Source organism: Ambystoma mexicanum, assembly GCF_040938575.1.
Source record: "Ambystoma mexicanum isolate Mex_15411 chromosome 12 unlocalized genomic scaffold, UKY_AmexF1_1 Mex_chr12_unloc.1, whole genome shotgun sequence".
In the NCBI taxonomy this organism is placed as follows: domain Eukaryota; kingdom Metazoa; phylum Chordata; class Amphibia; order Caudata; family Ambystomatidae; genus Ambystoma; species Ambystoma mexicanum.
Window position 1 is genome coordinate 13,993,061 of NW_027182322.1, and position 25,581 is coordinate 14,018,641.

The following is a 25,581-nucleotide window of genomic DNA, read 5'->3' on the forward strand; positions in this document are numbered from 1 at the left end:
TACTGTAATACCCTATTCTCTGAATTTCTCCCCAAGCGAACAAAGGTGCAGTTCAAGGTTTCACACAGAAGTGTGATTCTTGCTACAGACATTTTATGTTTCAGAAAACAATCATTCTTTCATGTATCCCAGAAGGCTTGATAATGTGATGTGAAGTAAACACTGGATTGACAAAACTTCGATCATCCCTTACTGTACGCAAGTGGATTTTCATCTGGCTCTGTGGCGCAATGGATAGCGTGTTGGACTTCTAAGTACATTGGCAAAGTCCTTCAAAGGTGGTGGGTTCGAATCCCACCAGAGTCGCATTTTTTACTTTCTAATTCAAACAAGGAACATTATGCATGTGAGGAATGTTTATTTTTGGCCGATGCTTTAATCTTAGTATTTGACCCAAGTTGAACCTATGTATCTAATACAGCATGCAACTGAATCAAAAGCAGTCTGCCTTCCATTGCAACAGGAACATATTGCTCATAAGCAATACAACATCACTGCCAGAAACTTGGCACTTTTCTAATGCATCCTTCCTTCAGAAACATTGTCTTTATAATAGCTGTAAAGGAGATAGACCAAAAACACGACACCCTACACTCAGACATTTGTTTCTAGCGACATATAAAGTAAAATCTTCTTTCAAAGCTATTTATGGTATATTCTCTTTGTGTTTTTGTATTGTTAACCAATTGTATGTCGGCACTTTTTATCCAGTTCTTTTTTATTAAGGTATGAAATTGTTGTCCAAACCAATTCACTTGGAAAGAAAATACTGTAATACCCTATTCTCTGAATTTCTCCCCAAGCGAACAAAGGTGCAGTTCAAGGTTTCACCCCGAACTGTGATTCTTGCTACAGACATTTAATGTTTCATAAAACAATCATTCTTTCATGTATCCCAGAAGGCTTGATAATATGATGTGAAGTAAACACTGGATTGACAAAACTTCGATCATCCCTTACTGTAGGCAAGTGGATTTTCATCTGGCTCTGTGGCGCAATGGATAGCGCGTTGGACTTCTAAGTGATTTGGCAAAGTCATTCAAAGGTTGTGGGTTTGAATCCCACCAGAGTCGCATTTTTTACTTTCTTATTCGAACAAGGAACATTATGCATGTGAGGAATGTTTATTTTTGGCCGATGCTTTAATCTTAGTATTTGACCCAAGTTGAACCTATGTATCTAATACAGCATGCAACTGAATCAAAAGCAGTCTGCCTTCCATTGCAACAGGAACATATTGCTCATAAGCAATAAAACATTACTGCCAGAAACTTGGCACTTTCCTAATGTATCCTTCCTTCAGAAACATTGTCTTTATAATAGCTGTAAATGAGATAGACCAAAAACACGACACTCTACACTCAGACATTTGTTTCTAGCGACATATAAAGTAAAATCTTCTTTCAATGCTATTTATGGTATATTCTCTTTGTGTTTTTGTATTGTTAACCAATTGTATGTCTGCACTTTTTATCCAGTTCTTTTTTATTAAGGTATGGAATTGTTGTCCAAACCAATTCACTTGGCAAGAAAATACTGTAATACCCTATTCTCTGAATTTCTCCCCAAGCGAACAAAGGTGCAGTTCAAGGTTTCACAAAGAAGTGTGATTCTTGCTACAGACATTTTATGTTTCAGAAAACAATCATTCTTTCATGTATCCCAGAAGGCTTGATAATGTGATGTGAAGTAAACACTGGATTGACAAAACTTCGGTCATCCCTTACTGTACGCAGGTGGTTTTTTATCTGGCTCTGTGGCGCAATGGATAGCGCGTTGGACTTCTAAGTGAATTTGCAAAGTCATTCAAAGGTTGTGGGTTTGAATCCCACCTGAGTCGCATTTTTTACTTTCTTATTCAAACAAGGAACATTATGCATGTGAGGAATGTCTATTTTTGGCCGATGCTTTAATCTTAGTATTTGACCCAAGTTGAACCTATGTATCTAATACAGCATGCAACTGAATCAAAAGCAGTCTGCCTTCCATTGCAACAGGAACATATTGCTCATAAGCAATACAACATCACTGCCAGAAACTTTGCACTTTCCTAATGTATCCTTCCTTCAGAAACATTGTCTTTATAATAGCTGTAAATGAGATAGACCAAAAACACAACACCCTACACTCAGACATTTGTTTCTAGCGACATATAAAGTAAAATATTCTTTCAAAGCTATTTATGGTATATTCTCTTTGTGTTTTTGTATTGTTAACCAATTGTATGGCTGCACTTTTTATCCAGTTCTTTTTTATTAAGGTATGGAATTGTTGTCCAAACGTATTCAGTTTGCAAGAAAATACAGTAATACCCTATTCTCCGAATTTATCCCTAAAGGAACAAAGGTGTAGTTCAAGGTTTCACCCAGAAGTGTGATTCTTCTACAGACATTTTATGTTTCAGAAAACAATTATTCTTTCTTGTATCCCAGAAGGCTTGATAATATGATGTGAAGTAAACACTGGATTGACAAAACTTCGATCATCCCTTAATGTACGCAAGTTGATAATAATCGTGCTCTGTGGCACAATGGATAGCGCGTTGGACTTCTAAGTGAATTGGCAAAGTCATTCAAAGGTTGTGGGTTCGAATCCCACCAGCGTTGAATTTTTTACTTTCTTATTCAAACAAGGAACATTATGCATGTGAGGAATGTTTATTTTTGGCCGATGCTTTAATCTTAGTATTTGACCCAAGTTGAACCTATGTATCTAATACAGCATGCAACTGAATCAAAAGCAGTCTGCCTTCCATTGCAACAGGAACATATTGCTCATAAGCAATACAACATTACTGCCAGAAACTTGGCACTTTCCTAATGTAGCCTTCCTTCAGAAACATTGTCTTTATAATAGCTGTAAATGAGATAGACCAAAAACACGACACCCTACACTCAGACATTTGTTTCTAGCGACATATAAAGTAAAATCTTCTTTCAAAGCTATTTATGGTATATTCTCTTTGTGTTTTTGTATTGTTAACCAATTGTATGTCTGCACTTTTTATCCAGTTCTTTTTTATTAAGGTATGGAATTGTTGTCCAAACCTATTCACTTGGCAAGAAAATACTGTAATACCCTATTCTCTGAATTTCTCCCCAAGCGAACAAAGGTGCAGTTCAAGGTTTCACACAGAAGTGTGATTCTTGCTACAGACATTTTATGTTTCAGAAAACAATCATTCTTTCATGTATCCCAGAAGGCTTGATAATGTGATGTGAAGTAAACACTGGATTGACAAAACTTCGGTCATCCCTTACTGTACGCAAGTGGTTTTTTATCTGGCTCTGTGGCGCAATGGATAGCGCGTTGGACTTCTAAGTGAATTTGCAAAGTCATTCAAAGGTTGTGGGTTTGAATCCCACCTGAGTCGCATTTTTTACTTTCTTATTCAAACAAGGAACATTATGCATGTGAGGAATGTCTATTTTTGGCCGATGCTTTAATCTTAGTATTTGACCCAAGTTGAACCTATGTATCTAATACAGCATGCAACTGAATCAAAAGCAGTCTGCCTTCCATTGCAACAGGAACATATTGCTCATAAGCAATACAACATCACTGCCAGAAACTTTGCACTTTCCTAATGTATCCTTCCTTCAGAAACATTGTCTTTATAATAGCTGTAAATGAGATAGACCAAAACACGACACCCTACACTCAGACATTTGTTTCTAGCGACATATAAAGTAAAATCTTCTTTCAAAGCTATTTATGGTATATTCTCTTTGTGTTTTTGTATTGTTAACCAATTGTATGTCTGCACTTTTTATCCAGTTCTTTTTTATTAAGGTATGGAATTGTTGTCCAAACCAATTCACTTGGCAAGAAAATACTGTAATACCCTATTCTCTGAATTTCTCCCCAAGCGAACAAAGGTGTAGTTCAAGGTTTCACACAGAAGTGTGATTCTTGCTACAGACATTTTATGTTTCAGAAAACAATCATTCTTTGATGTATCCCAGAAGGCTTGATAATATGATGTGAAGTAAACACTGGATTGACAAAACTTCGATCATCCCTTAATGTACGCAAGTTAATTTTTATTTGGATCTGTGGCGGAATGGAAAGCCGTTGGACTTCTAAGTGAATTGGCAAAGTCATTCAAAGGTTGTGGGTTCGAATCCCACCAGAGTCGCATTTTTTACTTTCTTATTCAAACAAGGAACATTATGCATGTGAGGAATGTTTATTTTTGGCCGATGCTTTAATCTTAGTATTTGACCCAAGTTGAACCTATGTATCTAATACAGCATGCAACTGAATCAAAAGCAGTCTGCCTTCCATTGCAACAGGAACATATTGCTCATAAGCAATACAACATTACTGCCAGAAACTTGGCACTTTCCTAATGTAGCCTTCCTTCAGAAACATTGTCTTTATAATAGCTGTAAATGAGATAGACCAAAAACACGACACCCTACACTCAGACATTTGTTTCTAGCGACATATAAAGTAAAATCTTCTTTCAAAGCTATTTATGGTATATTCTCTTTGTGTTTTTGTATTGTTAACCAATTGTATGTCTGCACTTTGTATCCAGTTCTTTTTTATTAAGGTATGGAATTGTTGTCCAAACCTATTCACTTGGCAAGAAAATACTGTAATACCCTATTCTCTGAATTTCTCCCCAAGCGAACAAAGGTGCAGTTCAAGGTTTCACACAGAAGTGTGATTCTTGCTACAGACATTTTATGTTTCAGAAAACAATCATTCTTTCATGTATCCCAGAAGGCTTGATAATGTGATGTGAAGTAAACACTGGATTGACAAAACTTCGATCATCCCTTACTGTACGCAAGTGGATTTTCATCTGGCTCTGTGGCGCAATGGATAGCGTGTTGGACTTCTAAGTACATTGGCAAAGTCCTTCAAAGGTGGTGGGTTCGAATCCCACCAGAGTCGCATTTTTTACTTTCTAATTCAAACAAGGAACATTATGCATGTGAGGAATGTTTATTTTTGGCCGATGCTTTAATCTTAGTATTTGACCCAAGTTGAACCTATGTATCTAATACAGCATGCAACTGAATCAAAAGCAGTCTGCCTTCCATTGCAACAGGAACATATTGCTCATAAGCAATACAACATCACTGCCAGAAACTTGGCACTTTTCTAATGCATCCTTCCTTCAGAAACATTGTCTTTATAATAGCTGTAAAGGAGATAGACCAAAAACACGACACCCTACACTCAGACATTTGTTTCTAGCGACATATAAAGTAAAATCTTCTTTCAAAGCTATTTATGGTATATTCTCTTTGTGTTTTTGTATTGTTAACCAATTGTATGTCGGCACTTTTTATCCAGTTCTTTTTTATTAAGGTATGAAATTGTTGTCCAAACCAATTCACTTGGAAAGAAAATACTGTAATACCCTATTCTCTGAATTTCTCCCCAAGCGAACAAAGGTGCAGTTCAAGGTTTCACCCCGAACTGTGATTCTTGCTACAGACATTTAATGTTTCATAAAACAATCATTCTTTCATGTATCCCAGAAGGCTTGATAATATGATGTGAAGTAAACACTGGATTGACAAAACTTCGATCATCCCTTACTGTAGGCAAGTGGATTTTCATCTGGCTCTGTGGCGCAATGGATAGCGCGTTGGACTTCTAAGTGATTTGGCAAAGTCATTCAAAGGTTGTGGGTTTGAATCCCACCAGAGTCGCATTTTTTACTTTCTTATTCGAACAAGGAACATTATGCATGTGAGGAATGTTTATTTTTGGCCGATGCTTTAATCTTAGTATTTGACCCAAGTTGAACCTATGTATCTAATACAGCATGCAACTGAATCAAAAGCAGTCTGCCTTCCATTGCAACAGGAACATATTGCTCATAAGCAATAAAACATTACTGCCAGAAACTTGGCACTTTCCTAATGTATCCTTCCTTCAGAAACATTGTCTTTATAATAGCTGTAAATGAGATAGACCAAAAACACGACACTCTACACTCAGACATTTGTTTCTAGCGACATATAAAGTAAAATCTTCTTTCAATGCTATTTATGGTATATTCTCTTTGTGTTTTTGTATTGTTAACCAATTGTATGTCTGCACTTTTTATCCAGTTCTTTTTTATTAAGGTATGGAATTGTTGTCCAAACCAATTCACTTGGCAAGAAAATACTGTAATACCCTATTCTCTGAATTTCTCCCCAAGCGAACAAAGGTGCAGTTCAAGGTTTCACAAAGAAGTGTGATTCTTGCTACAGACATTTTATGTTTCAGAAAACAATCATTCTTTCATGTATCCCAGAAGGCTTGATAATGTGATGTGAAGTAAACACTGGATTGACAAAACTTCGGTCATCCCTTACTGTACGCAGGTGGTTTTTTATCTGGCTCTGTGGCGCAATGGATAGCGCGTTGGACTTCTAAGTGAATTTGCAAAGTCATTCAAAGGTTGTGGGTTTGAATCCCACCTGAGTCGCATTTTTTACTTTCTTATTCAAACAAGGAACATTATGCATGTGAGGAATGTCTATTTTTGGCCGATGCTTTAATCTTAGTATTTGACCCAAGTTGAACCTATGTATCTAATACAGCATGCAACTGAATCAAAAGCAGTCTGCCTTCCATTGCAACAGGAACATATTGCTCATAAGCAATACAACATCACTGCCAGAAACTTTGCACTTTCCTAATGTATCCTTCCTTCAGAAACATTGTCTTTATAATAGCTGTAAATGAGATAGACCAAAAACACAACACCCTACACTCAGACATTTGTTTCTAGCGACATATAAAGTAAAATATTCTTTCAAAGCTATTTATGGTATATTCTCTTTGTGTTTTTGTATTGTTAACCAATTGTATGGCTGCACTTTTTATCCAGTTCTTTTTTATTAAGGTATGGAATTGTTGTCCAAACGTATTCAGTTTGCAAGAAAATACAGTAATACCCTATTCTCCGAATTTATCCCTAAAGGAACAAAGGTGTAGTTCAAGGTTTCACCCAGAAGTGTGATTCTTCTACAGACATTTTATGTTTCAGAAAACAATTATTCTTTCTTGTATCCCAGAAGGCTTGATAATATGATGTGAAGTAAACACTGGATTGACAAAACTTCGATCATCCCTTAATGTACGCAAGTTGATAATAATCGTGCTCTGTGGCACAATGGATAGCGCGTTGGACTTCTAAGTGAATTGGCAAAGTCATTCAAAGGTTGTGGGTTCGAATCCCACCAGCGTTGAATTTTTTACTTTCTTATTCAAACAAGGAACATTATGCATGTGAGGAATGTTTATTTTTGGCCGATGCTTTAATCTTAGTATTTGACCCAAGTTGAACCTATGTATCTAATACAGCATGCAACTGAATCAAAAGCAGTCTGCCTTCCATTGCAACAGGAACATATTGCTCATAAGCAATACAACATTACTGCCAGAAACTTGGCACTTTCCTAATGTAGCCTTCCTTCAGAAACATTGTCTTTATAATAGCTGTAAATGAGATAGACCAAAAACACGACACCCTACACTCAGACATTTGTTTCTAGCGACATATAAAGTAAAATCTTCTTTCAAAGCTATTTATGGTATATTCTCTTTGTGTTTTTGTATTGTTAACCAATTGTATGTCTGCACTTTTTATCCAGTTCTTTTTTATTAAGGTATGGAATTGTTGTCCAAACCTATTCACTTGGCAAGAAAATACTGTAATACCCTATTCTCTGAATTTCTCCCCAAGCGAACAAAGGTGCAGTTCAAGGTTTCACACAGAAGTGTGATTCTTGCTACAGACATTTTATGTTTCAGAAAACAATCATTCTTTCATGTATCCCAGAAGGCTTGATAATGTGATGTGAAGTAAACACTGGATTGACAAAACTTCGATCATCCCTTACTGTACGCAAGTGGATTTTCATCTGGCTCTGTGGCGCAATGGATAGCGTGTTGGACTTCTAAGTACATTGGCAAAGTCCTTCAAAGGTTGTGGGTTCGAATCCCACCAGAGTCGCATTTTTTACTTTCTAATTCAAACAAGGAACATTATGCATGTGAGGAATGTTTATTTTTGGCCGATGCTTTAATCTTAGTATTTGACCCAAGTTGAACCTATGTATCTAATATAGCATGCAACTGAATCAAAAGCAGTCTGCCTTCCATTGCAACAGGAACATATTGCTCATAAGCAATACAACATCACTGCCAGAAACTTTGCACTTTCCTAATGTATCCTTCCTTCAGAAACATTGTCTTTATAATAGCTGTAAATGAGATAGACCAAAAACACGACACCCTACACTCAGACATTTGTTTCTAGCGACATATAAAGTAAAATCTTCTTTCAAAGCTATTTATGGTATATTCTCTTTGTGTTTTTGTATTGTTAACCAATTGTATGTCTGCACTTTTTATCCAGTTCTTTTTTATTAAGGTATGGAATTGTTGTCCAAACGTATTCAGTTTGCAAGAAAATACGGTAATACCCTATTCTCCGAATTCATCCCTAAAGGAACAAAGGTGTAGTTCAAGGTTTCACCCAGAAGTGTGATTCTTCTACAGACATTTTATGTTTCAGAAAACAATTATTGTTTCTTGTATCACAGAAGGCTTGATAATATGATGTGAAGTAAACACTGGATTGACAAAACTTCGATCATCCCTTACTGTACTCAAGTGGATTTTCATCTGGCTCTGTGGCGCAATGGATAGCGCGTTGGACTTCTAAATGAATTGGCAAAGTCATTCAAAGGTTGTGGGTTCGAATCCCACCAGAGTCGCGTTTTTTACTTTCTTATTCAAACAAGGAACATTATGCATGTGAGGAATGTTTATTTTTGGCCGATGCTTTAATCTTAGTATTTGACCCAAGTTGAACCTATGTATCTAATACAGCATGCAACTGAATCAAAAGCAGTCTGCCTTCCATTGCAACAGGAACATATTGCTCATAAGCAATACAACATCACTGCCAGAAACTTGGCACTTTTCTAATGTATCCTTCCTTCAGAAACATTGTCTTTATAATAGCTGTAAATGAGATAGACCAAGAACACGACACCCTACACTCAGACATTTGTTTCTAGCGACATATAAAGTAAAATCTTCTTTCAAAGCTATTTATGGTATATTCTCTTTGTGTTTTTGTATTGTTAACAATTGTATGTCTGCACTTTTTATCCAGTTCTTTTTTATTAAGGTATGGAATTGTTGTCCAAACCAATTCACTTGGCAAGAAAATACTGTAATACCCTATTCTCTGACTTTCTCCCCAAGCGAACAAAGGTGCAGTTCAAGGTTTCACCCCGAACTGTGATTCTTGCTACAGACATTTTATGTTTCAGAAAACAATCATTCTTTCATGTATCCCAGAAGGCTTGACAATATGATGTGAAGTAAACACTGGATTGACAAAACTTCGATCATCCCTTACTGTACGAAAGTGGATTTTTATCTGGCTCTGTGGCGCAATGGATAGCGCATTGGACTTCTAAGTGAATTGGCAAAGTCATTTAAAGGTTGTGGGTTCGAATCCCACCAGAGTCGAATTTTTTACTTTCTTATTCAAACAAGGAACATTATGCATGTGAGGAATGTTTATTTTTGGCCGATGCTTTAATCTTAGTATTTGACCCAAGTTGAACCTATGTATCTAATACAGCATGCAACTGAATCGAAAGCAGTCTGCCTTCCATTGCAACAGGAACATATTGCTCATAAGCAATACAACATTACTGCCACAAACTTGGCACTTTCCTAATGTATCCTTCCTTCAGAAACATTGTCTTTATAATAGCTGTAAATGAGATAGACCAAAAACACGACACCCTACACTCAGACATTTGTTTCTAGCGACATATAAAGTAAAATCTTCTTTCAAAGCTATTTATGGTATATTCTCTTTGTGTTTTTGTATTGTTAACCAATTGTATGTCTGCACTTTTTATCCAGTTCTTTTTTATTAAGGTATGGAATTGTTGTCCAAACCAATTCACTTGGCAAGAAAATACTGTAATACCCTATTCTCTGAATTTCTCCCCAAGCGAACAAAGGTGCAGTTCAAGGTTTCACAAAGAAGTGTGATTCTTGCTACAGACATTTTATGTTTCAGAAAACAATCATTCTTTCATGTATCCCAGAAGGCTTGATAATGTGATGTGAAGTAAACACTGGATTGACAAAACTTCGATCATCCCTTACTGTACGCAAGTGGATTTTTATCTGGCTCTGTGGCGCAATGGATAGCGCGTTGGACTTCTAAGTGAATTTGCAAAGTCATTCAAAGGTTGTGGGTTTGAATCCCACCAGAGTCGCATTTTTTACTTTCTTATTCAAACAAGGAACATTATGCATGTGAGGAATGTCTATTTTTGGCCGATGCTTTAATCTTAGTATTTGACCCAAGTTGAACCTATGTATCTAATACAGCATGCAACTGAATCAAAAGCAGTCTGCCTTCCATTGCAACAGGAACATATTGCTCATAAGCAATACAACATCACTGCCAGAAACTTTGCACTTTCCTAATGTATCCTTCCTTCAGAAACATTGTCTTTATAATAGCTGTAAATGAGATAGACCAAAAACACGACACCCTACACTCAGACATTTGTTTCTAGCGACATATAAAGTAAAATCTTCTTTCAAAGCTATTTATGGTATATTCTCTTTGTGTTTTTGTATTGTTAACCAATTGTATGGCTGCACTTTTTATCCAGTTCTTTTCTATTAAGGTATGGAATTGTTGTCCAAACGTATTCAGTTTACAAGAAAATACAGTAATACCCTATTCTCCGAATTTATCCCTAAAGGAACAAAGGTGTAGTTCAAGGTTTCACCCAGAAGTGTGATTCTTCTACAGACATTTTATGTTTCAGAAAACAATTATTCTTTCTTGTATTCCAGAAGGCTTGATAATATGATGTGAAGTAAACACTGGATTGACAAAACTTCGATCATCCCTTAATGTATGCAAGTGGATTTTTATCTGGCTCTGTGGCGCAATGGATAGCGCATTGGACTTCTAAGTGAAGTGGCAAAGTCATTCAAAGGTCGTGGGTTCGAATCCCACCAGAGTCGCATTTTTTACTTTCTTATTCAAACAAGGAACATTATGCATGTGAGGAATGTTTATTTTTGGCCGATGCTTTAATCTTAGTATTTGACCCAAGTTGAACCTATGTATCTAATACAGCATGCAACTGAATCAAAGGCAGTCTGCCTTCCATTGCAACAGGAACATATTGCTCATAAGCAATACAACATTACTGCCACAAACTTGGCACTTTCCTAATGTATCCTTCCTTCAGAAACATTGTCTTTATAATAGCTGTAAATGAGATAGACCAAAAACACGACACCCTACACTCAGACATTTGTTTCTAGCGACATATAAAGTAAAATCTTCTTTCAAAGCTATTTATGGTATATTCTCTTTGTGTTTTTGTATTGTTAACCAATTGTATGTCTGCACTTTTTATCCAGTTCTTTTTTATTAAGGTATGGAATTGTTGTCCAAACCTATTCACTTGGCAAGAAAATACTGTAATACCCTATTCTCTGAATTTCTCCCCAAGCGAACAAAGGTGCAGTTCAAGGTTTCACAAAGAAGTGTGATTCTTGCTACAGACATTTTATGTTTCAGAAAACAATCATTCTTTCATGTATCCCAGAAGGCTTGATAATGTGATGTGAAGTAAACACTGGATTGACAAAACTTCGGTCATCCCTTACTGTACGCAAGTGGATTTTTATCTGGCTCTGTGGCGCAATGGATAGCGCGTTGGACTTCTAAGTGAATTTGCAAAGTCATTCAAAGGTTGTGGGTTTGAATCCCACCAGAGTCGCATTTTTTACTTTCTTATTCAAACAAGGAACATTATGCATGTGAGGAATGTCTATTTTTGGCCGATGCTTTAATCTTAGTATTTGACCCAAGTTGAACCTATGTATCTAATACAGCATGCAACTGAATCAAAAGCAGTCTGCCTTCCATTGCAACAGGAACATATTGCTCATAAGCAATACAACATCACTGCCAGAAACTTTGCACTTTCCTAATGTATCCTTCCTTCAGAAACATTGTCTTTATAATAGCTGTAAATGAGATGGACCAAAAACACAACACCCTACACTCAGACATTTGTTTCTAGCGACATATAAAGTAAAATATTCTTTCAAAGCTATTTATGGTATATTCTCTTTGTGTTTTTGTATTGTTAACCAATTGTATGGCTGCACTTTTTATCCAGTTCTTTTTTATTAAGGTATGGAATTGTTGTCCAAACGTATTCAGTTTGCAAGAAAATACAGTAATACCCTATTCTCCGAATTTATCCCTAAAGGAACAAAGGTGTAGTTCAAGGTTTCACCCAGAAGTGTGATTCTTCTACAGACATTTTATGTTTCAGAAAACAATTATTCTTTCTTGTATCCCAGAAGGCTTGATAATATGATGTGAAGTAAACACTGGATTGACAAAACTTCGATCATCCCTTAATGTACGCAAGTTGATTATCATTGGGCTCTGTGGCACAATGGATAGCGCGTTGGACTTCTAAGTGAATTGGCAAAGTCATTCAAAGGTTGTGGGTTCGAATCCCACCAGAGTTGAATTTTTTACTTTCTTATTCAAACAAGGAACATTATGCATGTGAGGAAAGTTTATTTTTGGCCGATGCTTTAATCCTAGTATTTGACCCAAGTTGAACCTATGTATCTAATACAGCATGCAACTGAATCAAAAGCAGTCTGCCTTCCATTGCAACAGGAACATATTGCTCATAAGCAATACAACATTACTGCCAGAAACTTGGCACTTTCCTAATGTAGCCTTCCTTCAGAAACATTGTCTTTATAATAGCTGTAAATGAGATAGACCAAAAACACGACACCCTACACTCAGACATTTGTTTCTAGCGACATATAAAGTAAAATCTTCTTTCAAAGCTATTTATGGTATATTCTCTTTGTGTTTTTGTATTGTTAACCAATTGTATGTCTGCACTTTGTATCCAGTTCTTTTTTATTAAGGTATGGAATTGTTGTCCAAACCTATTCACTTGGCAAGAAAATACTGTAATACCCTATTCTCTGAATTTCTCCCCAAGCGAACAAAGGTGCAGTTCAAGGTTTCACACAGAAGTGTGATTCTTGCTACAGACATTTTATGTTTCAGAAAACAATCATTATTTCATGTATCCCAGAAGGCTTGATAATGTGATGTGAAGTAAACACTGGATTGACAAAACTTCGATCATCCCTTACTGTACGCAAGTGGATTTTCATCTGGCTCTGTGGCGCAATGGATAGCGTGTTGGACTTCTAAGTACATTGGCAAAGTCCTTCAAAGGTTGTGGGTTCGAATCCCACCAGAGTCGCATTTTTTACTTTCTAATTCAAACAAGGAACATTATGCATGTGAGGAATGTTTATTTTTGGCCGATGCTTTAATCTTAGTATTTGACCCAAGTTGAACCTATGTATCTAATACAGCATGCAACTGAATCAAAAGCAGTCTGCCTTCCATTGCAACAGGAACATATTGCTCATAAGCAATACAACATCACTGCCAGAAACTTGGCACTTTTCTAATGTATCCTTCCTTCAGAAACATTGTCTTTATAATAGCTGTAAATGAGATAGACCAAGAACACGACACCCTACACTCAGACATTTGTTTCTAGCGACATATAAAATAAAATCTTCTTTCAAAGCTATTTATGGTATATTCTCTTTGTGTTTTTGTATTGTTAACAATTGTATGTCTGCACTTTTTATCCAGTTCTTTTTTATTAAGGTATGGAATTGTTGTCCAAACCAATTCACTTGGCAAGAAAATACTGTAATACCCTATTCTCTGAATTTCTCCCCAAGCGAACAAAGGTGCAGTTCAAGGTTTCACCCCGAACTGTGATTCTTGCTACAGACATTTTATGTTTCAGAAAACAATCATTCTTTCATGTATCCCAGAAGGCTTGACAATATGATGTGAAGTAAACACTGGATTGACAAAACTTCGATCATCCCTTACTGTACGCAAGTGGATTTTTATCTGGCTCTGTGGCGCAATGGATAGCGCGTTGGACTTCTAAGTGAATTTGCAAAGTCATTCAAAGGTTGTGGGTTTGAATCCCACCAGAGTCGCATTTTTTACTTTCTTATTCAAACAAGGAACATTATGCATGTGAGGAATGTCTATTTTTGGCCGATGCTTTAATCTTAGTATTTGACCCAAGTTGAACCTATGTATCTAATACAGCATGCAACTGAATCAAAAGCAGTCTGCCTTCCATTGCAACAGGAACATATTGCTCATAAGCAATACAACATCACTGCCAGAAACTTTGCACTTTCCTAATGTATCCTTCCTTCAGAAACATTGTCTTTATAATAGCTGTAAATGAGATAAACCAAAAACACGACACCCTACACTCAGACATTTGTTTCTAGCGACATATAAAGTAAAATCTTCTTTCAAAGCTATTTATGGTATATTCTCTTTGTGTTTTTGTATTGTTAACCAATTGTATGTCTGCACTTTTTATCCAGTTCTTTTTTATTAAGGTATGGAATTGTTGTTCAAACGTATTCAGTTTGCAAGAAAATACGGTAATACCCTATTCTCCGAATTCATCCCTAAAGGAACAAAGGTGTAGTTCAAGGTTTCACCCAGAAGTGTGATTCTTCTACAGACATTTTATGTTTCAGAAAACAATTATTGTTTCTTGTATCACAGAAGGCTTGATAATATGATGTGAAGTAAACACTGGATTGACAAAACTTCGATCATCCCTTACTGTACTCAAGTGGATTTTCATCTGGCTCTGTGGCGCAATGGATAGCGCGTTGGACTTCTAAATGAATTGGCAAAGTCATTCAAAGGTTGTGGGTTCGAATCCCACCAGAGTCGCGTTTTTTACTTTCTTATTCAAACAAGGAACATTATGCATGTGAGGAATGTTTATTTTTGGCCGATGCTTTAATCTTAGTATTTGACCCAAGTTGAACCTATGTATCTAATACAGCATGCAACTGAATCAAAAGCAGTCTGCCTTCCATTGCAACAGGAACATATTGCTCATAAGCAATACAACATCACTGCCAGAAACTTGGCACTTTTCTAATGTATCCTTCCTTCAGAAACATTGTCTTTATAATAGCTGTAAATGAGATAGACCAAGAACACGACACCCTACACTCAGACATTTGTTTCTAGCGACATATAAAGTAAAATCTTCTTTCAAAGCTATTTATGGTATATTCTCTTTGTGTTTTTGTATTGTTAACAATTGTATGTCTGCACTTTTTATCCAGTTCTTTTTTATTAAGGTATGGAATTGTTGTCCAAACCAATTCACTTGGCAAGAAAATACTGTAATACCCTATTCTCTGACTTTCTCCCCAAGCGAACAAAGGTGCAGTTCAAGGTTTCACCCCGAACTGTGATTCTTGCTACAGACATTTTATGTTTCAGAAAACAATCATTCTTTCATGTATCCCAGAAGGCTTGACAATATGATGTGAAGTAAACACTGGATTGACAAAACTTCGATCATCCCTTACTGTACGAAAGTGGATTTTTATCTGGCTCTGTGGCGCAATGGATAGCGCATTGGACTTCTAAGTGAATTGGCAAAGTCATTTAAAGGTTGTGGGTTCGAATCCCACCAGAGTCGAATTTTTTACTTTCTTATTCAAACAAGGAACATTATGCATGTGAGGAATGTTTATTTTTGGCCGATGCTTTAATCTTAGTATTTGACCCAAGTTGAACCTATGTATCTAATACAGCATGCAACTGAATCGAAAGCAGTCTGCCTTCCATTGCAACAGGAACATATTGCTCATAAGCAATACAACATTACTGCCACAAACTTGGCACTTTCCTAATGTATCCTTCCTTCAGAAACATTGTCTTTATAATAGCTGTAAATGAGATAGACCAAAAACACGACACCCTACACTCAGACATTTGTTTCTAGCGACATATAAAGTAAAATCTTCTTTCAAAGCTATTTATGGTATATTCTCTTTGTGTTTTTGTATTGTTAACCAATTGTATGTCTGCACTTTTTATCCAGTTCTTTTTTATTAAGGTATGGAATTGTTGTCCAAACCAATTCACTTGGCAAGAAAATACTGTAATACCCTATTCTCTGAATTTCTCCCCAAGCGAACAAAGGTGCAGTTCAAGGTTTCACAAAGAAGTGTGATTCTTGCTACAGACATTTTATGTTTCAGAAAACAATCATTCTTTCATGTATCCCAGAAGGCTTGATAATGTGATGTGAAGTAAACACTGGATTGACAAAACTTCGATCATCCCTTACTGTACGCAAGTGGATTTTTATCTGGCTCTGTGGCGCAATGGATAGCGCGTTGGACTTCTAAGTGAATTTGCAAAGTCATTCAAAGGTTGTGGGTTTGAATCCCACCAGAGTCGCATTTTTTACTTTCTTATTCAAACAAGGAACATTATGCATGTGAGGAATGTCTATTTTTGGCCGATGCTTTAATCTTAGTATTTGACCCAAGTTGAACCTATGTATCTAATACAGCATGCAACTGAATCAAAAGCAGTCTGCCTTCCATTGCAACAGGAACATATTGCTCATAAGCAATACAACATCACTGCCAGAAACTTTGCACTTTCCTAATGTATCCTTCCTTCAGAAACATTGTCTTTATAATAGCTGTAAATGAGATAGACCAAAAACACGACACCCTACACTCAGACATTTGTTTCTAGCGACATATAAAGTAAAATCTTCTTTCAAAGCTATTTATGGTATATTCTCTTTGTGTTTTTGTATTGTTAACCAATTGTATGGCTGCACTTTTTATCCAGTTCTTTTCTATTAAGGTATGGAATTGTTGTCCAAACGTATTCAGTTTACAAGAAAATACAGTAATACCCTATTCTCCGAATTTATCCCTAAAGGAACAAAGGTGTAGTTCAAGGTTTCACCCAGAAGTGTGATTCTTCTACAGACATTTTATGTTTCAGAAAACAATTATTCTTTCTTGTATTCCAGAAGGCTTGATAATATGATGTGAAGTAAACACTGGATTGACAAAACTTCGATCATCCCTTAATGTATGCAAGTGGATTTTTATCTGGCTCTGTGGCGCAATGGATAGCGCATTGGACTTCTAAGTGAAGTGGCAAAGTCATTCAAAGGTCGTGGGTTCGAATCCCACCAGAGTCGCATTTTTTACTTTCTTATTCAAACAAGGAACATTATGCATGTGAGGAATGTTTATTTTTGGCCGATGCTTTAATCTTAGTATTTGACCCAAGTTGAACCTATGTATCTAATACAGCATGCAACTGAATCAAAGGCAGTCTGCCTTCCATTGCAACAGGAACATATTGCTCATAAGCAATACAACATTACTGCCACAAACTTGGCACTTTCCTAATGTATCCTTCCTTCAGAAACATTGTCTTTATAATAGCTGTAAATGAGATAGACCAAAAACACGACACCCTACACTCAGACATTTGTTTCTAGCGACATATAAAGTAAAATCTTCTTTCAAAGCTATTTATGGTATATTCTCTTTGTGTTTTTGTATTGTTAACCAATTGTATGTCTGCACTTTTTATCCAGTTCTTTTTTATTAAGGTATGGAATTGTTGTCCAAACCTATTCACTTGGCAAGAAAATACTGTAATACCCTATTCTCTGAATTTCTCCCCAAGCGAACAAAGGTGCAGTTCAAGGTTTCACAAAGAAGTGTGATTCTTGCTACAGACATTTTATGTTTCAGAAAACAATCATTCTTTCATGTATCCCAGAAGGCTTGATAATGTGATGTGAAGTAAACACTGGATTGACAAAACTTCGGTCATCCCTTACTGTACGCAAGTGGATTTTCATCTGGCTCTGTGGCGCAATGGATAGCGTGTTGGACTTCTAAGTACATTGGCAAAGTCCTTCAAAGGTGGTGGGTTCGAATCCCACCAGAGTCGCATTTTTTACTTTCTAATTCAAACAAGGAACATTATGCATGTGAGGAATGTTTATTTTTGGCCGATGCTTTAATCTTAGTATTTGACCCAAGTTGAACCTATGTATCTAATACAGCATGCAACTGAATCAAAAGCAGTCTGCCTTCCATTGCAACAGGAACATATTGCTCATAAGCAATACAACATCACTGCCAGAAACTTGGCACTTTTCTAATGCATCCTTCCTTCAGAAACATTGTCTTTATAATAGCTGTAAAGGAGATAGACCAAAAACACGACACCCTACACTCAGACATTTGTTTCTAGCGACATATAAAGTAAAATCTTCTTTCAAAGCTATTTATGGTATATTCTCTTTGTGTTTTTGTATTGTTAACCAATTGTATGTCGGCACTTTTTATCCAGTTCTTTTTTATTAAGGTATGAAATTGTTGTCCAAACCAATTCACTTGGAAAGAAAATACTGTAATACCCTATTCTCTGAATTTCTCCCCAAGCGAACAAAGGTGCAGTTCAAGGTTTCACCCCGAACTGTGATTCTTGCTACAGACATTTAATGTTTCATAAAACAATCATTCTTTCATGTATCCCAGAAGGCTTGATAATATGATGTGAAGTAAACACTGGATTGACAAAACTTCGATCATCCCTTACTGTAGGCAAGTGGATTTTCATCTGGCTCTGTGGCGCAATGGATAGCGCGTTGGACTTCTAAGTGATTTGGCAAAGTCATTCAAAGGTTGTGGGTTTGAATCCCACCAGAGTCGCATTTTTTACTTTCTTATTCGAACAAGGAACATTATGCATGTGAGGAATGTTTATTTTTGGCCGATGCTTTAATCTTAGTATTTGACCCAAGTTGAACCTATGTATCTAATACAGCATGCAACTGAATCAAAAGCAGTCTGCCTTCCATTGCAACAGGAACATATTGCTCATAAGCAATAAAACATTACTGCCAGAAACTTGGCACTTTCCTAATGTATCCTTCCTTCAGAAACATTGTCTTTATAATAGCTGTAAATGAGATAGACCAAAAACACGACACTCTACACTCAGACATTTGTTTCTAGCGACATATAAAGTAAAATCTTCTTTCAATGCTATTTATGGTATATTCTCTTTGTGTTTTTGTATTGTTAACCAATTGTATGTCTGCACTTTTTATCCAGTTCTTTTTTATTAAGGTATGGAATTGTTGTCCAAACCAATTCACTTGGCAAGAAAATACTGTAATACCCTATTCTCTGAATTTCTCCCCAAGCGAACAAAGGTGCAGTTCAAGGTTTCACAAAGAAGTGTGATTCTTGCTACAGACATTTTATGTTTCAGAAAACAATCATTCTTTCATGTATCCCAGAAGGCTTGATAATGTGATGTGAAGTAAACACTGGATTGACAAAACTTCGGTCATCCCTTACTGTACGCAGGTGGTTTTTTATCTGGCTCTGTGGCGCAATGGATAGCGCGTTGGACTTCTAAGTGAATTTGCAAAGTCATTCAAAGGTTGTGGGTTTGAATCCCACCTGAGTCGCATTTTTTACTTTCTTATTCAAACAAGGAACATTATGCATGTGAGGAATGTCTATTTTTGGCCGATGCTTTAATCTTAGTATTTGACCCAAGTTGAACCTATGTATCTAATACAGCATGCAACTGAATCAAAAGCAGTCTGCCTTCCATTGCAACAGGAACATATTGCTCATAAGCAATACAACATCACTGCCAGAAACTTTGCACTTTCCTAATGTATCCTTCCTTCAGAAACATTGTCTTTATAATAGCTGTAAATGAGATAGACCAAAAACACAACACCCTACACTCAGACATTTGTTTCTAGCGACATATAAAGTAAAATATTCTTTCAAAGCTATTTATGGTATATTCTCTTTGTGTTTTTGTATTGTTAACCAATTGTATGGCTGCACTTTTTATCCAGTTCTTTTTTATTAAGGTATGGAATTGTTGTCCAAACGTATTCAGTTTGCAAGAAAATACAGTAATACCCTATTCTCCGAATTTATCCCTAAAGGAACAAAGGTGTAGTTCAAGGTTTCACCCAGAAGTGTGATTCTTCTACAGACATTTTATGTTTCAGAAAACAATTATTCTTTCTTGTATCCCAGAAGGCTTGATAATATGATGTGAAGTAAACACTGGATTGACAAAACTTCGATCATCCCTTAATGTACGCAAGTTGATAATAATCGTGCTCTGTGGCACAATGGATAGCGCGTTGGACTTCTAAGTGAATTGGCAAAGTCATTCAAAGGTTGTGGGTTCGAATCCCACCAGCGTTGAATTTTTTACTTTCTTATTCAAACAAGGAACATTATGCATGTGAGGAATGTTTATTTTTGGCCGATGCTTTAATCTTAGTATTTGACCCAAGTTGAACCTATGTATCTAATACAGCATGCAACTGAATCAAAAGCAGTCTGCCTTCCATTGCAACAGGAACATATTGCTCATAAGCAATACAACATTACTGCCAGAAACTTGGCACTTTCCTAATGTAGCCTTCCTTCAGAAACATTGTCTTTATAATAGCTGTAAATGAGATAGACCAAAAACACGACACCCTACACTCAGACATTTGTTTCTAGCGACATATAAAGTAAAATCTTCTTTCAAAGCTATTTATGGTATATTCTCTTTGTGTTTTTGTATTGTTAACCAATTGTATGTCTGCACTTTTTATCCAGTTCTTTTTTATTAAGGTATGGAATTGTTGTCCAAACCTATTCACTTGGCAAGAAAATACTGTAATACCCTATTCTCTGAATTTCTCCCCAAGCGAACAAAGGTGCAGTTCAAGGTTTCACACAGAAGTGTGATTCTTGCTACAGACATTTTATGTTTCAGAAAACAATCATTCTTTCATGTATCCCAGAAGGCTTGATAATGTGATGTGAAGTAAACACTGGATTGACAAAACTTCGATCATCCCTTACTGTACGCAAGTGGATTTTCATCTGGCTCTGTGGCGCAATGGATAGCGTGTTGGACTTCTAAGTACATTGGCAAAGTCCTTCAAAGGTTGTGGGTTCGAATCCCACCAGAGTCGCATTTTTTACTTTCTAATTCAAACAAGGAACATTATGCATGTGAGGAATGTTTATTTTTGGCCGATGCTTTAATCTTAGTATTTGACCCAAGTTGAACCTATGTATCTAATATAGCATGCAACTGAATCAAAAGCAGTCTGCCTTCCATTGCAACAGGAACATATTGCTCATAAGCAATACAACATCACTGCCAGAAACTTTGCACTTTCCTAATGTATCCTTCCTTCAGAAACATTGTCTTTATAATAGCTGTAAATGAGATAGACCAAAAACACGACACCCTACACTCAGACATTTGTTTCTAGCGACATATAAAGTAAAATCTTCTTTCAAAGCTATTTATGGTATATTCTCTTTGTGTTTTTGTATTGTTAACCAATTGTATGTCTGCACTTTTTATCCAGTTCTTTTTTATTAAGGTATGGAATTGTTGTCCAAACGTATTCAGTTTGCAAGAAAATACGGTAATACCCTATTCTCCGAATTCATCCCTAAAGGAACAAAGGTGTAGTTCAAGGTTTCACCCAGAAGTGTGATTCTTCTACAGACATTTTATGTTTCAGAAAACAATTATTGTTTCTTGTATCACAGAAGGCTTGATAATATGATGTGAAGTAAACACTGGATTGACAAAACTTCGATCATCCCTTACTGTACTCAAGTGGATTTTCATCTGGCTCTGTGGCGCAATGGATAGCGCGTTGGACTTCTAAATGAATTGGCAAAGTCATTCAAAGGTTGTGGGTTCGAATCCCACCAGAGTCGCGTTTTTTACTTTCTTATTCAAACAAGGAACATTATGCATGTGAGGAATGTTTATTTTTGGCCGATGCTTTAATCTTAGTATTTGACCCAAGTTGAACCTATGTATCTAATACAGCATGCAACTGAATCAAAAGCAGTCTGCCTTCCATTGCAACAGGAACATATTGCTCATAAGCAATACAACATCACTGCCAGAAACTTGGCACTTTTCTAATGTATCCTTCCTTCAGAAACATTGTCTTTATAATAGCTGTAAATGAGATAGACCAAGAACACGACACCCTACACTCAGACATTTGTTTCTAGCGACATATAAAGTAAAATCTTCTTTCAAAGCTATTTATGGTATATTCTCTTTGTGTTTTTGTATTGTTAACAATTGTATGTCTGCACTTTTTATCCAGTTCTTTTTTATTAAGGTATGGAATTGTTGTCCAAACCAATTCACTTGGCAAGAAAATACTGTAATACCCTATTCTCTGACTTTCTCCCCAAGCGAACAAAGGTGCAGTTCAAGGTTTCACCCCGAACTGTGATTCTTGCTACAGACATTTTATGTTTCAGAAAACAATCATTCTTTCATGTATCCCAGAAGGCTTGACAATATGATGTGAAGTAAACACTGGATTGACAAAACTTCGATCATCCCTTACTGTACGAAAGTGGATTTTTATCTGGCTCTGTGGCGCAATGGATAGCGCATTGGACTTCTAAGTGAATTGGCAAAGTCATTTAAAGGTTGTGGGTTCGAATCCCACCAGAGTCGAATTTTTTACTTTCTTATTCAAACAAGGAACATTATGCATGTGAGGAATGTTTATTTTTGGCCGATGCTTTAATCTTAGTATTTGACCCAAGTTGAACCTATGTATCTAATACAGCATGCAACTGAATCGAAAGCAGTCTGCCTTCCATTGCAACAGGAACATATTGCTCATAAGCAATACAACATTACTGCCACAAACTTGGCACTTTCCTAATGTATCCTTCCTTCAGAAACATTGTCTTTATAATAGCTGTAAATGAGATAGACCAAAAACACGACACCCTACACTCAGACATTTGTTTCTAGCGACATATAAAGTAAAATCTTCTTTCAAAGCTATTTATGGTATATTCTCTTTGTGTTTTTGTATTGTTAACCAATTGTATGTCTGCACTTTTTATCCAGTTCTTTTTTATTAAGGTATGGAATTGTTGTCCAAACCAATTCACTTGGCAAGAAAATACTGTAATACCCTATTCTCTGAATTTCTCCCCAAGCGAACAAAGGTGCAGTTCAAGGTTTCACAAAGAAGTGTGATTCTTGCTACAGACATTTTATGTTTCAGAAAACAATCATTCTTTCATGTATCCCAGAAGGCTTGATAATGTGATGTGAAGTAAACACTGGATTGACAAAACTTCGATCATCCCTTACTGTACGCAAGTGGATTTTTATCTGGCTCTGTGGCGCAATGGATAGCGCGTTGGACTTCTAAGTGAATTTGCAAAGTCATTCAAAGGTTGTGGGTTTGAATCCCACCAGAGTCGCATTTTTTACTTTCTTATTCAAACAAGGAACATTATGCATGTGAGGAATGTCTATTTTTGGCCGATGCTTTAATCTTAGTATTTGACCCAAGTTGAACCTATGTATCTAATACAGCATGCAACTGAATCAAAAGCAGTCTGCCTTCCATTGCAACAGGAACATATTGCTCATAAGCAATACAACATCACTGCCAGAAACTTTGCACTTTCCTAATGTATCCTTCCTTCAGAAACATTGTCTTTATAATAGCTGTAAATGAGATAGACCAAAAACACGACACCCTACACTCAGACATTTGTTTCTAGCGACATATAAAGTAAAATCTTCTTTCAAAGCTATTTATGGTATATTCTCTTTGTGTTTTTGTATTGTTAACCAATTGTATGGCTGCACTTTTTATCCAGTTCTTTTCTATTAAGGTATGGAATTGTTGTCCAAACGTATTCAGTTTACAAGAAAATACAGTAATACCCTATTCTCCGAATTTATCCCTAAAGGAACAAAGGTGTAGTTCAAGGTTTCACCCAGAAGTGTGATTCTTCTACAGACATTTTATGTTTCAGAAAACAATTATTCTTTCTTGTATTCCAGAAGGCTTGATAATATGATGTGAAGTAAACACTGGATTGACAAAACTTCGATCATCCCTTAATGTATGCAAGTGGATTTTTATCTGGCTCTGTGGCGCAATGGATAGCGCATTGGACTTCTAAGTGAAGTGGCAAAGTCATTCAAAGGTCGTGGGTTCGAATCCCACCAGAGTCGCATTTTTTACTTTCTTATTCAAACAAGGAACATTATGCATGTGAGGAATGTTTATTTTTGGCCGATGCTTTAATCTTAGTATTTGACCCAAGTTGAACCTATGTATCTAATACAGCATGCAACTGAATCAAAGGCAGTCTGCCTTCCATTGCAACAGGAACATATTGCTCATAAGCAATACAACATTACTGCCACAAACTTGGCACTTTCCTAATGTATCCTTCCTTCAGAAACATTGTCTTTATAATAGCTGTAAATGAGATAGACCAAAAACACGACACCCTACACTCAGACATTTGTTTCTAGCGACATATAAAGTAAAATCTTCTTTCAAAGCTATTTATGGTATATTCTCTTTGTGTTTTTGTATTGTTAACCAATTGTATGTCTGCACTTTTTATCCAGTTCTTTTTTATTAAGGTATGGAATTGTTGTCCAAACCTATTCACTTGGCAAGAAAATACTGTAATACCCTATTCTCTGAATTTCTCCCCAAGCGAACAAAGGTGCAGTTCAAGGTTTCACAAAGAAGTGTGATTCTTGCTACAGACATTTTATGTTTCAGAAAACAATCATTCTTTCATGTATCCCAGAAGGCTTGATAATGTGATGTGAAGTAAACACTGGATTGACAAAACTTCGGTCATCCCTTACTGTACGCAAGTGGATTTTTATCTGGCTCTGTGGCGCAATGGATAGCGCGTTGGACTTCTAAGTGAATTTGCAAAGTCATTCAAAGGTTGTGGGTTTGAATCCCACCAGAGTCGCATTTTTTACTTTCTTATTCAAACAAGGAACATTATGCATGTGAGGAATGTCTATTTTTGGCCGATGCTTTAATCTTAGTATTTGACCCAAGTTGAACCTATGTATCTAATACAGCATGCAACTGAATCAAAAGCAGTCTGCCTTCCATTGCAACAGGAACATATTGCTCATAAGCAATACAACATCACTGCCAGAAACTTTGCACTTTCCTAATGTATCCTTCCTTCAGAAACATTGTCTTTATAATAGCTGTAAATGAGATGGACCAAAAACACAACACCCTACACTCAGACATTTGTTTCTAGCGACATATAAAGTAAAATATTCTTTCAAAGCTATTTATGGTATATTCTCTTTGTGTTTTTGTATTGTTAACCAATTGTATGGCTGCACTTTTTATCCAGTTCTTTTTTATTAAGGTATGGAATTGTTGTCCAAACGTATTCAGTTTGCAAGAAAATACAGTAATACCCTATTCTCCGAATTTATCCCTAAAGGAACAAAGGTGTAGTTCAAGGTTTCACCCAGAAGTGTGATTCTTCTACAGACATTTTATGTTTCAGAAAACAATTATTCTTTCTTGTATCCCAGAAGGCTTGATAATATGATGTGAAGTAAACACTGGATTGACAAAACTTCGATCATCCCTTAATGTACGCAAGTTGATTATCATTGGGCTCTGTGGCACAATGGATAGCGCGTTGGACTTCTAAGTGAATTGGCAAAGTCATTCAAAGGTTGTGGGT

At 36.4% G+C, this 25,581-nt stretch overlaps 21 non-coding genes across 21 annotated transcripts; all 21 read left to right on the plus strand.

The window, feature by feature from the left end:
• Positions 1–983: 983 nt before the first annotated feature.
• Positions 984–1,073, plus strand: TRNAR-UCU (transfer RNA arginine (anticodon UCU)). The gene is given in 2 exon segments: positions 984–1,020; positions 1,038–1,073. It is a non-coding gene; the product is annotated as a tRNA-Arg (tRNA).
• Positions 1,074–5,582: 4,509 nt separating this feature from the next.
• Positions 5,583–5,672, plus strand: TRNAR-UCU (transfer RNA arginine (anticodon UCU)). Its single transcript is given in 2 exon segments — positions 5,583–5,619; positions 5,637–5,672. It is a non-coding gene; the product is annotated as a tRNA-Arg (tRNA).
• Positions 5,673–7,882: 2,210 nt separating this feature from the next.
• Positions 7,883–7,972, plus strand: TRNAR-UCU (transfer RNA arginine (anticodon UCU)). The gene is given in 2 exon segments: positions 7,883–7,919; positions 7,937–7,972. It is a non-coding gene; the product is annotated as a tRNA-Arg (tRNA).
• Positions 7,973–8,648: 676 nt separating this feature from the next.
• Positions 8,649–8,738, plus strand: TRNAR-UCU (transfer RNA arginine (anticodon UCU)). Its single transcript is given in 2 exon segments — positions 8,649–8,685; positions 8,703–8,738. It is a non-coding gene; the product is annotated as a tRNA-Arg (tRNA).
• Positions 8,739–9,414: 676 nt separating this feature from the next.
• TRNAR-UCU (transfer RNA arginine (anticodon UCU)) lies at positions 9,415–9,504 on the plus strand. The gene is given in 2 exon segments: positions 9,415–9,451; positions 9,469–9,504. It is a non-coding gene; the product is annotated as a tRNA-Arg (tRNA).
• Positions 9,505–10,181: 677 nt separating this feature from the next.
• TRNAR-UCU (transfer RNA arginine (anticodon UCU)) lies at positions 10,182–10,271 on the plus strand. The gene is given in 2 exon segments: positions 10,182–10,218; positions 10,236–10,271. It is a non-coding gene; the product is annotated as a tRNA-Arg (tRNA).
• Positions 10,272–10,947: 676 nt separating this feature from the next.
• TRNAR-UCU (transfer RNA arginine (anticodon UCU)) lies at positions 10,948–11,037 on the plus strand. Its single transcript is given in 2 exon segments — positions 10,948–10,984; positions 11,002–11,037. It is a non-coding gene; the product is annotated as a tRNA-Arg (tRNA).
• Positions 11,038–11,714: 677 nt separating this feature from the next.
• On the plus strand, positions 11,715–11,804 carry TRNAR-UCU (transfer RNA arginine (anticodon UCU)). The gene is given in 2 exon segments: positions 11,715–11,751; positions 11,769–11,804. It is a non-coding gene; the product is annotated as a tRNA-Arg (tRNA).
• A 1,443-nt stretch (positions 11,805–13,247) lies between these two features.
• On the plus strand, positions 13,248–13,337 carry TRNAR-UCU (transfer RNA arginine (anticodon UCU)). The gene is given in 2 exon segments: positions 13,248–13,284; positions 13,302–13,337. It is a non-coding gene; the product is annotated as a tRNA-Arg (tRNA).
• A 676-nt stretch (positions 13,338–14,013) lies between these two features.
• Positions 14,014–14,103, plus strand: TRNAR-UCU (transfer RNA arginine (anticodon UCU)). Its single transcript is given in 2 exon segments — positions 14,014–14,050; positions 14,068–14,103. It is a non-coding gene; the product is annotated as a tRNA-Arg (tRNA).
• Positions 14,104–14,779: 676 nt separating this feature from the next.
• On the plus strand, positions 14,780–14,869 carry TRNAR-UCU (transfer RNA arginine (anticodon UCU)). Its single transcript is given in 2 exon segments — positions 14,780–14,816; positions 14,834–14,869. It is a non-coding gene; the product is annotated as a tRNA-Arg (tRNA).
• Positions 14,870–15,545: 676 nt separating this feature from the next.
• On the plus strand, positions 15,546–15,635 carry TRNAR-UCU (transfer RNA arginine (anticodon UCU)). Its single transcript is given in 2 exon segments — positions 15,546–15,582; positions 15,600–15,635. It is a non-coding gene; the product is annotated as a tRNA-Arg (tRNA).
• Positions 15,636–16,312: 677 nt separating this feature from the next.
• On the plus strand, positions 16,313–16,402 carry TRNAR-UCU (transfer RNA arginine (anticodon UCU)). The gene is given in 2 exon segments: positions 16,313–16,349; positions 16,367–16,402. It is a non-coding gene; the product is annotated as a tRNA-Arg (tRNA).
• Positions 16,403–17,078: 676 nt separating this feature from the next.
• On the plus strand, positions 17,079–17,168 carry TRNAR-UCU (transfer RNA arginine (anticodon UCU)). The gene is given in 2 exon segments: positions 17,079–17,115; positions 17,133–17,168. It is a non-coding gene; the product is annotated as a tRNA-Arg (tRNA).
• A 1,444-nt stretch (positions 17,169–18,612) lies between these two features.
• TRNAR-UCU (transfer RNA arginine (anticodon UCU)) lies at positions 18,613–18,702 on the plus strand. The gene is given in 2 exon segments: positions 18,613–18,649; positions 18,667–18,702. It is a non-coding gene; the product is annotated as a tRNA-Arg (tRNA).
• A 2,210-nt stretch (positions 18,703–20,912) lies between these two features.
• TRNAR-UCU (transfer RNA arginine (anticodon UCU)) lies at positions 20,913–21,002 on the plus strand. Its single transcript is given in 2 exon segments — positions 20,913–20,949; positions 20,967–21,002. It is a non-coding gene; the product is annotated as a tRNA-Arg (tRNA).
• Positions 21,003–21,678: 676 nt separating this feature from the next.
• On the plus strand, positions 21,679–21,768 carry TRNAR-UCU (transfer RNA arginine (anticodon UCU)). The gene is given in 2 exon segments: positions 21,679–21,715; positions 21,733–21,768. It is a non-coding gene; the product is annotated as a tRNA-Arg (tRNA).
• A 676-nt stretch (positions 21,769–22,444) lies between these two features.
• Positions 22,445–22,534, plus strand: TRNAR-UCU (transfer RNA arginine (anticodon UCU)). Its single transcript is given in 2 exon segments — positions 22,445–22,481; positions 22,499–22,534. It is a non-coding gene; the product is annotated as a tRNA-Arg (tRNA).
• Positions 22,535–23,211: 677 nt separating this feature from the next.
• On the plus strand, positions 23,212–23,301 carry TRNAR-UCU (transfer RNA arginine (anticodon UCU)). The gene is given in 2 exon segments: positions 23,212–23,248; positions 23,266–23,301. It is a non-coding gene; the product is annotated as a tRNA-Arg (tRNA).
• A 676-nt stretch (positions 23,302–23,977) lies between these two features.
• On the plus strand, positions 23,978–24,067 carry TRNAR-UCU (transfer RNA arginine (anticodon UCU)). Its single transcript is given in 2 exon segments — positions 23,978–24,014; positions 24,032–24,067. It is a non-coding gene; the product is annotated as a tRNA-Arg (tRNA).
• A 677-nt stretch (positions 24,068–24,744) lies between these two features.
• Positions 24,745–24,834, plus strand: TRNAR-UCU (transfer RNA arginine (anticodon UCU)). Its single transcript is given in 2 exon segments — positions 24,745–24,781; positions 24,799–24,834. It is a non-coding gene; the product is annotated as a tRNA-Arg (tRNA).
• Positions 24,835–25,581: the final 747 nt, after the last annotated feature.